Genomic DNA, 15,783 nt, shown 5'->3' on the forward strand with positions numbered 1-15,783 from the left:
AACCTACTATTTTATGTTTACAAAAAAAAATTATAATCGCTCGCCTTTACTTTTCAAGCTTCGCCTCAAGAATTTGCAAAATAAATATTTTTTTATTTAAATTTTCAAATCGCTCGCTCGCCCCAAATTTTGGAGCCCAAAATCCGTAGAACAAGAAATTAAATTGGTGTGGCCTAAGATTGCGATACGACCATGTCCTCTCGGTCGACCAATTGGGGACATTGGTTCATCATCATCAATATGTCTTGAGAAGGTGAGAAAGTCTGAATAATGTTATTTCAGTCGTTCTTTTTCATAATTAAAAAGACAATATTGTTCATGCAAAAGTATGATGTCGTGTTTATGTAGGAGTTCAATAAAGTAATTTTTGTTGGAGTTGAAGACTTTAATGTTGAAAGAGACGATACGTAGTGAACTTGTTTCTTCCAAGGTTACATCATTTGATTCACAGAGGGCGCTATATCTGGATTTAGGAGAATGATTTGTCCTTTGTCTAAAAAAGAACTTCCATTTTTTAGCTTAATATGAACAGGATGATTTGGATGCGGTTGAACAGCTTTGTGATAATTGTCTTAATTCTTTGTTTCCTTCATATGTTTAACAGCAAAACAGATTTTACTATTAATAATAGCAGATGAGTCGTTTGATGGGATAAACTTTATGTTTTGATGAGAATCGTGCGGTAAGTTTGAAACTGTAGAATGACGACCCTGTATAGAACTATTTGGCGCTTTCTCAATAACATTTTCTATACGGACAGCAACACTGTCTTGTCCAATGTGTTATATTTATCTTCATGAACTTTAATTGTCGAGTCTTCTCTGACAGCAAAACTGATTTTGGTGGAAGAAGACTTCAAGTCTTCTGAAGACCTATGGTGCTGACATTGAACCTCCGTATGCCGCATTCGTTTCTGTGTATTACAATTTCAGTTTACAAAACTTTGAATTTTTCGAAAAACTAAGGATTTTCTTACATCAGGAGTAGATTACCTTAGCCGTATTTGGCACAACGTTTTGGAATTTTGGGTCCTTAATGCTCTTCAACTTTGTATTTATTTGGCTTTTTGAACTATTTTGATCTGAGCGTCACTGATGAGTCTTATGTAGACGAAACGCGCGTCTGTCGTATAAAATTATAATCCTGGTACTTTTGATAACTATCAGAACAGCTTCTGATTCCCGACACCAATTTTTACATGCATCTGAATCATTTAATTTGTAAATTAAGATTGAAAAACAATCACTATCGCAAATATGTACCCATTTATTTATGTAAATTATTAGATTTCATTTCATCCACATGACGCTATTTGTTTACTTGTAACCGGATATTTTTACTGTAGATATTTGTAGTACGCATGCGTGAATTAGGTATGGGGACAACTCGACCTCTTTAAATATTCGCCCTTGAAGTTACGAATTTGCAATCTTGCAGACAAGAAGATTTGGTTTTTAATAATAAATAAAAGGATCTATTTCTTATAAAATTGTTGTCTTTATTCATTGTTTTCCTCTGTCATCTGAACTAGATGCTCTTTTACTTCAAATGGTTTGAATCTATTTATAACATTATTCAAGACTCAGTTGACAAGAGCAGTACGTTGCTGTAAGGAGAATTTTGATTAAACTCTAAATGCTCATAGAATAAGAAATATTATCTAAACTGAATGTATCTGCTTCTGAACAATTTATTGCAATACAAATATAAATCCCTATGACAAGAAAAATCTTACTTTTGTCAAAAATATTTTTTTCACAGGTAATCACGATCAATCACGTATGGCGGCCATATTGGTTTGTTTACAAATTTGTGAAGAAGCCTCTAGAACCATGACCTAAACATAAATAGTCTTACGAAAACGTAAACTTTATGAGATTCTACACAGACATGCTTTGATAAAATATAAATAATGGATATTAATTTGTTAACTAAACAAGTAAAGACAAGCTTTGGATGGAAGATAATAATTCACATAAATATTTCAGGACATTTGATTTATTCTTATAAATATAGGATTAAAAAACTGCAAGTGCAAACAAATTTAATCAAATACATGATAAGCAGCTGATAGTTTTTTACGCAAACATCGTGGTGATGTAACTGATAAAAATAACTCCATCAATCCTCCAGCCCACATATTTAGCAATAGATCTACTTATTATTGTATCATATTCAATGAATATACATTCATCGTCTAATTGAATATATCAGGTAATCGGATATTTTTAGCTGACATTTTGGGTATCCGATTATCCGGAGTCTACTGTACTGTCACGGAATAGAAGTTCCTTCATAATATAAGTTCCAAATGGAAACATTATTCTGGAATATTATTTCCACTGGAATAAATATTAAAGTAAATGTTCCTAACGGAATAAAATGTATAGAATATTTGTTCCAACAGGAACAGATATTACGACAATGTTTATAACAAAGTTTCCATTGGAACTTCTGTTAGGTGGAACAAATATACGTTGACAGTACTAATATAAAGATGAGGGCCCTCATGGGGTTTTTGATTATGTGATTAGTTGGCCGTTTTTTAATGATTATTTGATTATTAAGCCAAATATTTCATGATTATTTGATTACCTAGGACTGTATTTTTAGTTTATGATTATTTGATTACTAAAGATAAGCAAATATTTAATGATTATGTGATTATATTGGCAAAAAAATGGTGATTATGTGATTACTAGGACCCCCCCCCCCCCATGAGGGGCCTCAAAGATAATAAAAAGTATCTTTTTTTCAATAAGTTATTGACATAACAGTTTTTGTAACATATTTTATTTTTGTAGTCCATTTTTTCACAAAGACCAACAAACAGGTTGGGACCCCCCCCCCCCCCATTATGAGTGGTGTCCCTTAAATGAGGGACTGTCCTTTAAACAAGGGGTCATTTTACTGTTGAAAAAAAAGTGGGAAAATTCATTATATTTGGAACAACTTTTCTAAATGAGGGGTCAAATTAATAAAGAAGATATAAGTTTAGAAACATCACAAAATTCTTTTGACATGTTTTGACCATTTAATTCTTGATAGATGCATAGTTCTTAGGGAAAAGTTTCATCAAATAATATGAATATAAAGGTGCTCATATTTTATCAAGAATGTAATGTTCTTCCAATGAGGGTTACCCCTCATTTGGAGTGTTGTTCCCAACCTGTTAAAGGTTCATCTTTGTGCATAATTCAAAATTGGAAATTTCAACAAGCATCTAATATTCTTACACAAGAAAATAAACCCTGGTCTGATAGCTACATGTTCATCATTTCTTCCGATTTGATTACTAGAATCATGCAAACAAATTGAAGAAAAAGGCATGCAAGTTCAGCATACAAATATGACACTTTTTCTAGACAATCCAGATCGTTCAAAATACTTCTCTAAAAACTGTAACCTTTAAAATTGTTGTTTCGCACTAAAAAAAACCAATGGGAACTTTCAACAGGTTGCGGGTATGTAACAATTCTTACTATTTTTATGCCCCATTTATGGGCATTATGTTTTCTGGTCTGTCCGTCCGTCCTGCTTCAGGTAAAGGTTTATGGTCGAGGTAGTTTTTGATGAAGTTGAAATCCAATCAACTTGAAACTTAGTACACATGTGTTCCTTATATATGATCTTCTTAATTTTACTGTCAAATTAAAGATTTTACTGAAGTACAGCTCTTCGTAAGAACCAGGCAGAGTGCGATACATGAAGGTATCAGATTTTTTCTAAAATTTTCAAAGTCCACTGAACATAGAAAGTTATTGTACGGATGGGAAATCCATGTACTTACGGTATGACACATTCCTGTTTGAAGAAAAAAAATTTACATCATAATGATAATGGAACAAAGCAGCCTGGGTTAGTGGGGCTGCTTTTGTGGTAATTCAAGTTACCTTTTATTTACCTTCTTCCACCTCAGAGCTATCAGCTCTTTGATTACTATCATTGCTCAGTGTGTTACTTACATCTCCAGTAACTTTAAAAAAAATCATTTTTGATTCAGCATTGCCTTTTCCTTGATTCTTGTATGATTTGTTAAATCAAATTTGTTGAGACGATGTTTGCATGGTCGACAGCAATACAGTTATTACTATCAGAGGTCGGTACGTAACTTAGTAACAAGTTTACTTGGTAGAGGATTGAACATTTGAGCCTGTTTAACTTGCTGATTAATATTAGGTCTCTGAGCTAATTTTATGTTTGCTTTAACATTGTCTTTTCATAGATTCCTGTATGATTGGTTAAACAAAAAATTGTTGAGACGATGTTTGGTCGACAGCAATACAGTTATTACTATCTGAGGTTGGTTGCTTATTTCTTATAGGATTTGCTAACATTGTTTACATTTAGTATATTGAACGCCACATTTATAATTATGGGTAATTTTGTAGAAGAAATAAAATCGAATTTTCAGTACACCAATGATAAAATTTTGATTTATAATGGAAAATGCAGTTGCAAGTGTTTTTAATTGAAAATTTGTAGAATTTATTTGTCATAAAATTGTTAATTTAAATTCAAATATCAATAAGTGTCATGAGTGTGTGACAATTATATAATTATTGATATCTATACTATTAAACGAGAAGACCTCATTTTTGGTGTCGCTTCTCTTCTTTCCAGAATAAATTAATCAACACGCCTCTGTGTCCTATAGGTACAGTGCATAGTCGCATTTGTCATCCATTCATATGATTATTCAGATTGAGTTATTTTAGGAGAAAACGAGAAAAAAGGCATCCGGATATTGTCCCGTCATTGTACGAAATTTTAAGTCAGATTAGACTTCCGGTTTGCGTTTTTCTGTATACTTTGAACATACATATACTACGAATAAAGTGTATTTTCAGAATTTTATCTGCTATCATTTTCAAGTTTACTATCCACGGCGGTCACAGAGTTTATAAATTAGAGAGGGTCTGTATACTATATCAATGATCACCATGGATCGATTAGTAAACTTAGAATTGAAATTAAATACGCTTTATTTATATAGTAATGAATGTTCATAATATACAGATAAGCGCTAAAATTATTCATGTGAACTTTTGATACTTTTTGTGAAATTCTCCAGTCATTAAATCTTTTACAAAATTCATTGATTACATAAAAAAAAGAAGATGTGGTATGATTGCCATGTTAAGACAACTCTCCACAAGAGACCAAAATGACACAGATATTAACAACTATAGGTCACCGTACGGCCTTCAACAAAGAGCAAAGCCCATACCGCATACTCAGCTTCAAAAGGCCCGAAATGACATATACAGATAAGCGCTAAAATTATTCATGTGAACTTTTGATACTTTTTGTGAAATTCTCCAGTCATTAAATCTTTTACAAAATTCATTGATTACATAAAAAAAAGAAGATGTGGTATGATTGCCATGTTAAGACAACTCTCCACAAGAGACCAAAATGACACAGATATTAACAACTATAGGTCACCGTACGGCCTTCAACAAAGAGAAAAGCCCATACCGCATACTCAGCTTCAAAAGGCCCGAAATGACATATACAGATAAGCGCTAAAATTATTCATGTGAACTTTTGATACTTTTTGTGAAATTCTCCAGTCATTAAATCTTTTACAAAATTCATTGATTACATAAAAAAAAGGCCCGAAATGACAATGTAAAACAATGCAAACGAGAAAACAAGGCAGAGGCGTATTTAGGGGGGGGGGGGGCTAGGGGGCCCGCCCCCCCCCCTTTTTGGGTAAAAATTTGGTTGCTTATATAGGGAATCACTGAAGCGTGACTGGAGCGGGTCCCCTCTTAGGTCAGTCAGTGGGCCCCACTTATAAAAACTTCTGGATCCGCCACTGCTAGCGGCCTTATTTATGTACAAAAAATGAACGAAAAACAAATATGTAACACATAAACAAACGACAACCACTGAATTACAGGCTCCTTACTTAAATAAATGTTCATTATAACATACTAAATGTATGTTCATATTGAAATTGATAGAAAACCAAAAATTGGGAACTTTGGAAATAAAGATGGAGGGTAAAAAAACATCTTCCTGTCCCCAATAACCTATGACTTATATGATACTTTTGTTAAATTCTCCAGTCATTCTGTATTTTACAAAATTCTTCCAACAACACTTTACATACTTTAAACTACGCTCTGAATGCCCGCGATTTCGCGGGTGTCTTCTAGTATTATTAATATTAGATATAATGGCAGTTTTTATGTCGCCATCACTTCGCTTATGGAAAAAGGTAAGAAAGCATATTTTCAAATAATGAAAACAATAGGATTAGATGACCCTTGTAAACTTCTGGAAAAACTTTTTGATTCCTTAGTAGCCCCAAATCCCTTTATTGTAGCGAAATATGGGAGATTATTAATATTTCGACATTTAAAGACAGTGATGCCTATGAAAAGTTGCATATAAAATTTATTTAAGAAATCTTGGGAGTACACTGTAAACATGGTAAAGCTTCGAATGATGCATGTTGTTCCGAACTTACAAGACTGCCATTGAAAAATAGGATAATGTTATCAGTATTAAATTCTGGGACCATAATATTTATCACTTCACAAGGTAGTTTAGTGCACCAAATATATAATGCTACAAAAAAAAGCAACCCCATGGATTAAAACGTTAAATATTAATATTCAAAACTTAGGTTTAATATATTTGTCAAATGTTAACCTTACTATTTAACCCCTTTTTGGTTTTATAAAACAAAGACTAATTGACCAGGGTTTTCAGGAACATCTTGAAAATATTTCAGCATCTCCAAAATTAACAATTTTGAATTTCCAGAGTGTTTATAAAATGAGTGAACGGACAGGTTATGTTGATGCTTTAAGAAATAGATCAGATCGGTCATCATAGTATGAATTAAGATTTAGTGCTCATAACCTTGCCATTGCAAGAGGAAGCTATTTAAAAGTGCCCAGAGATTAAAGAATATGTAAAATCTGTAAAATGGCGAAATTAAAAATGACCATCACATGCTGCTACACTGCAGAGGTTACTCCGTTATATTTGTTTAGTTATATGCATTGCAAGCTGACTATACGGAATTGTGTTTTTCTCATTCTAAATGCCGTATAGGCTACGATGCCTAAACCAGAGACATATTATAATCATATTCTATTTTGTTTGTATTTTTTTCTTTTCTGTTTGTTTTAATAGTTTTTGAAGGCATAATTAATAAAAATGTAATTGTTGAATGTGTTACCTTCGTTAAATAAGGGTCAATAAGGTATTTTGATATTATTATTATTATTTACAAATCTTGTATTTTTATTATTAGTATATTTACAAACTTTTATTTAGAATACAGCTTAGCTACATTGTATGTTTATATTTTATGATCTCAAGTGACTTGCTGATTCCCCCGTTTCAATGCACATATGCATAGAGGCACTTGCCACATGAACTTTGACTCTGGAGGCTCACAAATCAAATAGAGTTGCTTTCATTATATTGCATGTTTTTTTAGTTTTATTTGGTAGTATAAAAATTTGCATGATGCTGCATGTTTTTTATGTGATAGTCGGTTAAAGAGCTCACCAGAGCTCATGTTTTCTCTGTTATTATGTACATATATGCAGGAACTTATATATTGATATACTGTTCCCAGATATATGCCGACTCTAAATAAAATTTACTTACTTACTTACTAACTTAATTATGTTTGGACTCAGCACTTGCCATTTGGTTGATATTAATGTATTTTAATATGCATCTTTATTCTTTTCAAAGTTGAGGGAAAAAAATACATGTATATAATATAAGAGTCATATGAAGTAAAATATTTGTTTATATATATTTCATTTTTATGTTGTTTGATTTATTTCCTTGATTGTATTTTGTATGTATTAACCTCTTGTTTCACATGTCAATGTGACGTAGTCTTTTAAAATAGGCACTGGCTACGGTTACATGGAAATGTAACAATAATAAAAATATTATTGTTACATTGGAGACTAAATGCCGGAATGCATGGTTGGGTAAGGACCTGTTTAATTACGAATGTAACAATAATTATTGAGGCTACGGTTACATTGCGTTATTGTTACATGAAAAAACGCAATATACGATTGGACTAGTAATATGTACTAAATAATAAAAGTTGAAGACATTTATTTTATATTTACAATACATAAATTTATTACATACAATTTCTTTACTGTATTTTTTTTTTATAAACAATGACAGCTAGTTTCTCAAAACACTTTTAAAAAAGAAGAGAATTTTATTTATTATAGATATTGTAAACTATTTTCTGGAAACAGTATCTCCTGGATGAATATCTGTCAAAATAAATGTTCCCGTGTCACACTTAAAATAATTTTTTTTTATTAAGAAATTTTGAAATCAATGATATCGAAATATCACTAAAGGAAAATAACTGAAACATCAGAGATTCTTTAGGAAAAATTAAATATAATCTAGGAAAGTTTTACTATAGAAATCCTTGATTTGATGCAATATTTCCATATGATACATCAGCCGCCATTTTGAAAAATCCCGGAAAATTCCCTTTTTTAAATCGATGTTTGACCGAATTTGCCCTGAAATTAAACTGTTTTAAGTAGTATTCTTCGCCAGCTATATGTTTGAATATAATTAATCGATTTGCAAAGTTTGTTTTTTATTTACAGAATTTCTTTATTTGTTGTACAAGTAGACATGGGTATCGGTAATTTAGCATTGAGTCAACGGAGAAATGACGAGAAAAAGTGCATGTTTTACGATTCAGATTTGACCGAATTTAATCAAAAATTAAACTGTTAGGACCAACATTGCTTGATAGAAATATGTTTGAATATCAAGGATTGATTTGCAAAAGTAAGAAAACGGATCAGGTTTATGAGAAAATTGAACTTTATTGAAGCATATATGCATTTTATATGGGGAAATATAATACAAAATGGCGGCTATTATACGTCACAAAAGTCACGTGATGTCTAACTTAGTTGGATATGACCAATCCAGTAAGTAGTTTTTAAAGCATGTTTAAGTCCGACACATTTTTGATGAACGAAATTACGTCCTCCATGGATACATGTACTTACAGAAGTTCCCAGTATTTGAGTTACAGTTAGCAAACTTTACTTTTGATGTATCATTTTTTTTTTAGAACTGCGTTAGTATAGCTGTATGAAATGTGTGTCTTGATATTGTTTCAGTTTCGTTTAAAACGCATCCCAAGTTTTAAATTGTTCACCCTAAACAAAGTCGGTACTAGGAATCTCTTCATCCATTGTTCAAAGTATAATGATAGTAATAAGAGTAGGTGTGCAGTTTTAAAATACTTAAACGTGAAACAATTGAACTATATGTTTCGTCTTTGACACTGGAGTAGTATCTTTAAGAACAGCAAAACCATTTATACGTAAAACTTTTTAAACACCGCACTTTGTTGAATAGTAATATTTATTATTTATCATTATTACAAGTATTATTTAGTACATATGAAAGAATTAAGCATTAAAATCTAGCGTACATTGCTGTTTTTCATGTAACAATAACGTAATGTAACCGTAGCCTCAATAATTATTGTTACATTCGTAATTAAACAGTTCCTTACCCAACCATGCATTCCGGCAATTAGTCTCCAATGTAACAATAATATTTTTATTATTGTTACATTTCCATGTAACCGTAGCCAGTGCCTTTAAAATAAAGCATATATATATATTATTGTATTGTTGTTTTGTAGGCGTTCCATATATAAAAAAAACCTTCTTTGTTATCGCCCTTTGAAATGTTTTCGGCAAGTCTGCACTCGGGTTGTAACTACCATGACTACAAGTATATAATAATGTAATCGTAAGTTTAGACTGGAACATATATGCTGTTCCCACGTTTAGATCATATATGTTTGTATAAGTTGTTCACGAAGTAAATCGCTAAAATGAAAAATTCTTACAGTATGTCAGAGTATCCATGCTTTTTTTTTTAAATACAATATATGGATTTGCTCACATCAATCTTCAAATCCACGAGTTAATTATTATAAGTTTTTATAATCTGATAATTGCATCTGACACTTAGTAAGCCATTAAACTGTAAAAAAGAAGACAGCTACGCTTAATAAAAAACTTTCTATCGCGATTGAATATGTATTAGTAATTTGTATTTGTTTACAATTTCCATATTTTTTTCAGTATATGGAACTCCAAATTAACATATATACTAGTATGTATCTATAATACTAAAATAACGAGGCCCAATTTGTCAGCCGTCATCAGGTAAACACGACGAATCAAAGAATTCAACTTTATATGTAACTAATATAGTACAAAGGTGTAGATTAAAAATTACACCACTCCATGCCCTTTTGTTTTCCTCCTAAGGCAGCAACCATTTGATTTTCTGGGGGGGGGGGGGCTATGGGGAATCAAAGAATTCAACTTTATTTATAACTAAATAAATAATAATAATAAAATTCTTTATTTATCGAAGGTAACACATTCAACAATTACATGTTAATCTTCCATGAGGCCTTCAAAAACTATTAATACAAATAGAAAACGGACAAAAATACATACAAAATAAAATACATAATACAGTTAAATATAGCAGCTTAAATATTGAATAAGCACATATATATGCATTCAGTAGAAGAAGAAAAAATATACATTAGTTTTGTGCATCTTTATTCTGTTCAATTAGAAAACAGTTTGAACAGTTGGTCTTAAATGTATCTAAATTATATAATATCAACTAATATAGGACAATGCTGTTGATTAAAAAATACTCCATTCCAGGACCTTTTGTTTTCTAAATAATTATTATTGCCAATAATTGATAAGTTCCAGTTCAACGAGTTCAAACAGAAAGATTTGAAAGCAGAGAAAACTGTGTATCTTATAATCGACATGACTTATAAGATGACAATACTAATACTAAAATAAGGCTTGCACATAGTTATATACTTTAATTCAGTCACGGACCCGCGATATCACAGGTGTGTTCTAGTATATCATATTTGTGTATCAGGTTTAATCAACAGTTTTCTACCTATGGAAATGCCTTACCAAGTCAGGAATATGACAATTGGTAAAGATGGGAATGACTTGATATCTAAATCTTCCAAGGCTGATCACTACCTTTTTAGCTCACCTGACCTGAAAGGTCAAGTGAGCTTTTCTCATCACTTGGTGTCCGTCGTCCGGCGTCCTGCGTCCGGCGTCTGTAAACCTATTACAAAAATCTTCTTCTCTGAAACTACTGGGCCAAATTTAAACTAACTTGGCCACAATCATAATTGTGGTATATAGTTTAAAAAATGTGTCCGATGACCTCACCTACCAAACAAAATGGCCGAACTGGCTAAAATTAGAACATAGTGGTAAAATGCAGTTTTTGCTTTATATCTTTAGAACTAAGACATTTAGGGCAAATCTTTCAAGATTTAAATGTCCATCAGAATAAGATCTATCCCCTCACAAATTTTCAGATGAATCCTGCAACCCGTTGTTGGGTTGCTGCCCTAAAATTGATAATTTTAAGGAAATTTTGCAGTTTTTGGTTATTATCTTGAATACTATTATAGATAGAGATAAACTGTAAACAGCAATAATGTTCAGCAAAGTAAAATCTACAAATAAGTCAAACATGACCAAAATTGTCAGAGAACCTCTTAAGGAGTTATTGAACAACTTTTCATCATTTTTGTAACTTGTACAAAAATCTTCTTTTCTAAAACTATGGGCCAAATTTAACCAAACTTGGCCACAATCATTACTAGGGTATCTATTTTAAAAAAAAGTGTCTAATGACCCCGCCTACCAACCAAGATGGCCGACATCAGTAAATACAGTAACAGGTGAGCGACACAGGCTCTTGAGAGCCTCTAGTTTTATACACAAATTATAGTGCATTGATCATATCATTCTATACATTCTTTCCATGAACATTTCCAGAAATTTATATGTAATACATGTATATGGTGAGATATTCAAGGTACAAAATGATGTTTCACTTGTTAAGAAAGTTAGATAACTTTTGCAAGGTCCATGAATCTAATATCTGTACTACAAATACAAATGATGTCACGTTTAAATAACATTGTGTTGTAAAAGGAATGTAAAGCTTCTCAATGATCAAAATTGGTGTTTGTCAAACTGCTATATAACCAGTGTAATTTTTCTGACAAAACGGTTGGTTCAAAATTTTTGAAATTTTTATAGTTTTGTTAAGGGATCAAAGTAAATACTTTGACAAAATTTTATGAAAATTAAACGAGCCAAATTAATTTTAGTGAAAGTGTTGGGTACCACCTTAATACAGTTTTAAAGCGTTAAAACATTCATGAGACATGATTTCATAGCAATCTCTCAAAATATATCCTCCAATAACTTTAACATACTTCTATCAAACATCACAAAAGTGTCTATGTATTTGGAATATACCTATGACATTAAAAGTAAAAAAGCAACCCTTCATATCTTTAAACATTTGTTAAAATCTGATGTTTTGTAATCGATTAAACTTTTGTTGCTATAAATGAAGTCAACTACTAATATTCATAATCATATTCTTCTGATTGATTTAGACTCCAGCCCTGTTGACGCAAAAGAGCAAAGAACAGACAAGAAATAACAGAAGTAAATAAAATGTCGGACAAGCAAAATACAGACATTTGTTTGACCCTTGATGAGACTACAGGTTTCATGATTGTCAAATTTGATGGAACAACAACTTCTGTGATTTCACCCCTTGAAGAGGTGGCTACAGTTGCAGATTGCATGATTGCAACCCTTGACGAGACTACAGGTTTCATGATTGCAACTCTTGACGAGACTACAGGTTTCATGATTGCAACCCTTGATGAAACAACAACTCCCGGTACTTTTCCCCTTGATGAAACAACAACTCCCGGCAATTCACCACTTGACGAGACCACAAAGTCCATGATATCACCTCTTGACAAGACTACCAGTCAATTAGTTCAAGAGGAAGCGAAAGGAATGAGACAAAAATTACACGGGCACGTTATAACAAATACAGGAGAGAAACCTTATCTATGTAATGTATGTGGTGAAAGGTTTAAAGTAAAACAGACTTCCTATTATAGACACATAAAAACACACACTGAAGAAAAACCACATAAATGTAATGTATGCGGTGAAAGGTTTAATCAGCGTTCCTTTTATAGACATGTTAAAACACACACTGAAGAAAAACCCCATAAATGTAATGTATGCGGTGAAAGGTTTACACAGAGTTCTTTTTATAGACACGTAAAAGTACACACTGACGAAAAACCTTTTATATGTGATGTTTGTGGTGAAGGGTTTTTCACAAAACAAAAGTTACAAGGACATAATAGAATACACATTAATGAAAACTCTTTCAAATGTGAAATATGTTATAAAGGATTTAAGTCGAAGTATACTTTACAGGGACACATTAGAATACACACGGGTGATATACCTTTTAAATGTGAAATATGTTTCAAGGGATTTAACAATAAACAGGTTTTGAAGGCACACATACGAACACACAATGACGATAAACCTTTTGAATGTGATATATGTGGTAAAACGTTTGTCGTTAAAGGCAGGTTAAAGAACCACTCTAGAATACATACTGGTGAAAGACCTTTTAAGTGCAATAGGTGTGGTAAAGATTTTAGTGACAGAAGTGCCTTTAGTAGACATATGAAATTGCATACTGGAGATAAACCTCACAAATGTGATGTATGTGGTCAAAGGTTTTTTAGAAATCAGCATTTACAAACACATAAGAGAAAACACACAGGTGATAGACCATATAAATGTAATTTATGTGGGAAAATGTTAAATCATAGTCAAAGCTTAACGTTACACATGAGAATACACACTGGTGATAAACCTTATAAATGTGAGGTATGTGGAAGAGGGTTTAGTCAGAGTGGTAACTTACAGAAACACATGATAACACATGCTAAAGATACACCTTATAAATGTGATGTGTGTGGTAAAGTGTTTAGGCATTGTCAAAGCTTAAAGGGACACATGAGAACACACACTGGACGCGCAATGACTAGAAATAAACCTTATAAATGTGATGTATGTGGCAACATGTTTAGTTATCGTAAAAGCTTAAAGTTACACATGAGAACACACACTGGAGATAAACCTTATAAATGTGAGGTATGTGGTAAAGGGTTTAGTCAGAGTGGTAACTTACAGACACACATGAGAACACACACAGGAGATAAACCTTATAAATGTGAAGTATGTGGTAAAGTGCTAAGTTGTCGTAAAAGCTTAAAGGAACATATGCAATTACATACTGATGATAAACCTTATAAATGTGATGTTTGCGATAAAGTGTTTAGTTATCGTCAAAGCTTAAAATTACACATGAGAACACACACTGGTGATAAACTTTTTAAATGTGATGTATGTGGTAAAGGGTTTAGTCAGAATGGTAACTTACAGAGACACATGAGAACACACAGGAGATAAACCTTATAAATGTGAGGTATGTGGTAAAGGTTTTAGTGTGAATGGTAGCTTACAAGAACACATGAGAACACACACTGGAGATGAACCTTATAAATGTGATGTTTTTGGTAAAGTGTTTAAATAGTCGTCGTCAAATCCTAAAGGAACACATGAGAACACATACTGGTGATAAACCTTATTTATAAATGTGATGTTTGCGATAAAGTGTTTTGTTTGAAACGAATTTTACAGAAGCATAGTGGTGAACATACTAGTGTCGGAAAAATTTTCACATGGGAAATATGTAACCAAGGATTTAGCAGGAAACAGAATTTACATGTAGACACACATAAGGACACACACTGGTGATTAACCTTTTAAAGAGTAAAATATGTTACAAAGGATTTAGTTTGAAACAGAATTTACAGACACATAAGGCAGCAACGATTTGATTTCCGGGGGGGGGGCTATGTTTTTTTTTTGGAAAAAAAAATTTGTTTTCAGTTTTGGTGGAAAAAAAACATAGCCCCCCCCCCCCCCCCCCCCCCCCCCGAAAATCAAATGGTTGCTGCCTTTTAAAGAGAACACACAATTGTGATAAATCATTTAAAGAGTAAAATATGTTAAAAAAAAGATTTAGCATGAAACATAATTTACAGACGCACATAAGAACACATACTGGTGATAAACCTTGTAGAAGTGATTATATGCGGTACATAGTGAGTATTGTGGGGGAAAGCGCAGACTAAGGCAGTTGCCTCCCCTTTCCCGTTGAAGAGTTTATTGTGTTGTCGCTCTACTGTTTTCATTTCTGTGTTCACTACTTTAACTACGACAATTTGGGGGGGGGGTCGTTTGCGTTCTTTCGAGGCCTCCTGGTGAATAAACAAAGATAGATATATAGGAAGATGTGGTGTGGGTGCCAATGAGACAACTCTCCATCCAAATAACAATTTAAAAATAACGACTGAATTACACCAGGCTTCTGACTTGGGACAGGCACATATATAAATAATGTGGCGGGCCGGTAATCTCATTTATCTAACATTTGTGTATGGCGCGGAATCAGGGTCATAACTATCGATTTTAGTATATATCCGAAAATGGTTCCAGTATATACTAAATTACATTTTAGCATACCCTAGCTTAATTGGTTTTATGGTATCCTGAAATGATTTGAGTGTGTACATCGGTTTTGTCGGATTGGTACCTACAACAAAATGTATCAGAATCATAGCAACACGCACAACATTTTGACAAATAACACTGACGATGTATCTCTTTAAATGTTACGTATATGTACAGATTAGAGATTTTATTTTATTTAAAGTGCAACCTGATACAATATACATGAAATTACAATTACATTTCA

At 32.4% G+C, this 15,783-nt stretch overlaps 1 pseudogene; it reads left to right on the forward strand.

The window, feature by feature from the left end:
* The first annotated feature begins 9,725 nt into the window (after positions 1 to 9,725).
* LOC143052158 (uncharacterized) lies at positions 9,726 to 14,872 on the forward strand (annotated as a pseudogene).
* The last annotated feature ends 911 nt before the right edge of the window (positions 14,873 to 15,783 follow it).

This window comes from Mytilus galloprovincialis, chromosome 11 (assembly GCF_965363235.1).
Source record: "Mytilus galloprovincialis chromosome 11, xbMytGall1.hap1.1, whole genome shotgun sequence".
NCBI classification, from domain to species: domain Eukaryota; kingdom Metazoa; phylum Mollusca; class Bivalvia; order Mytilida; family Mytilidae; genus Mytilus; species Mytilus galloprovincialis.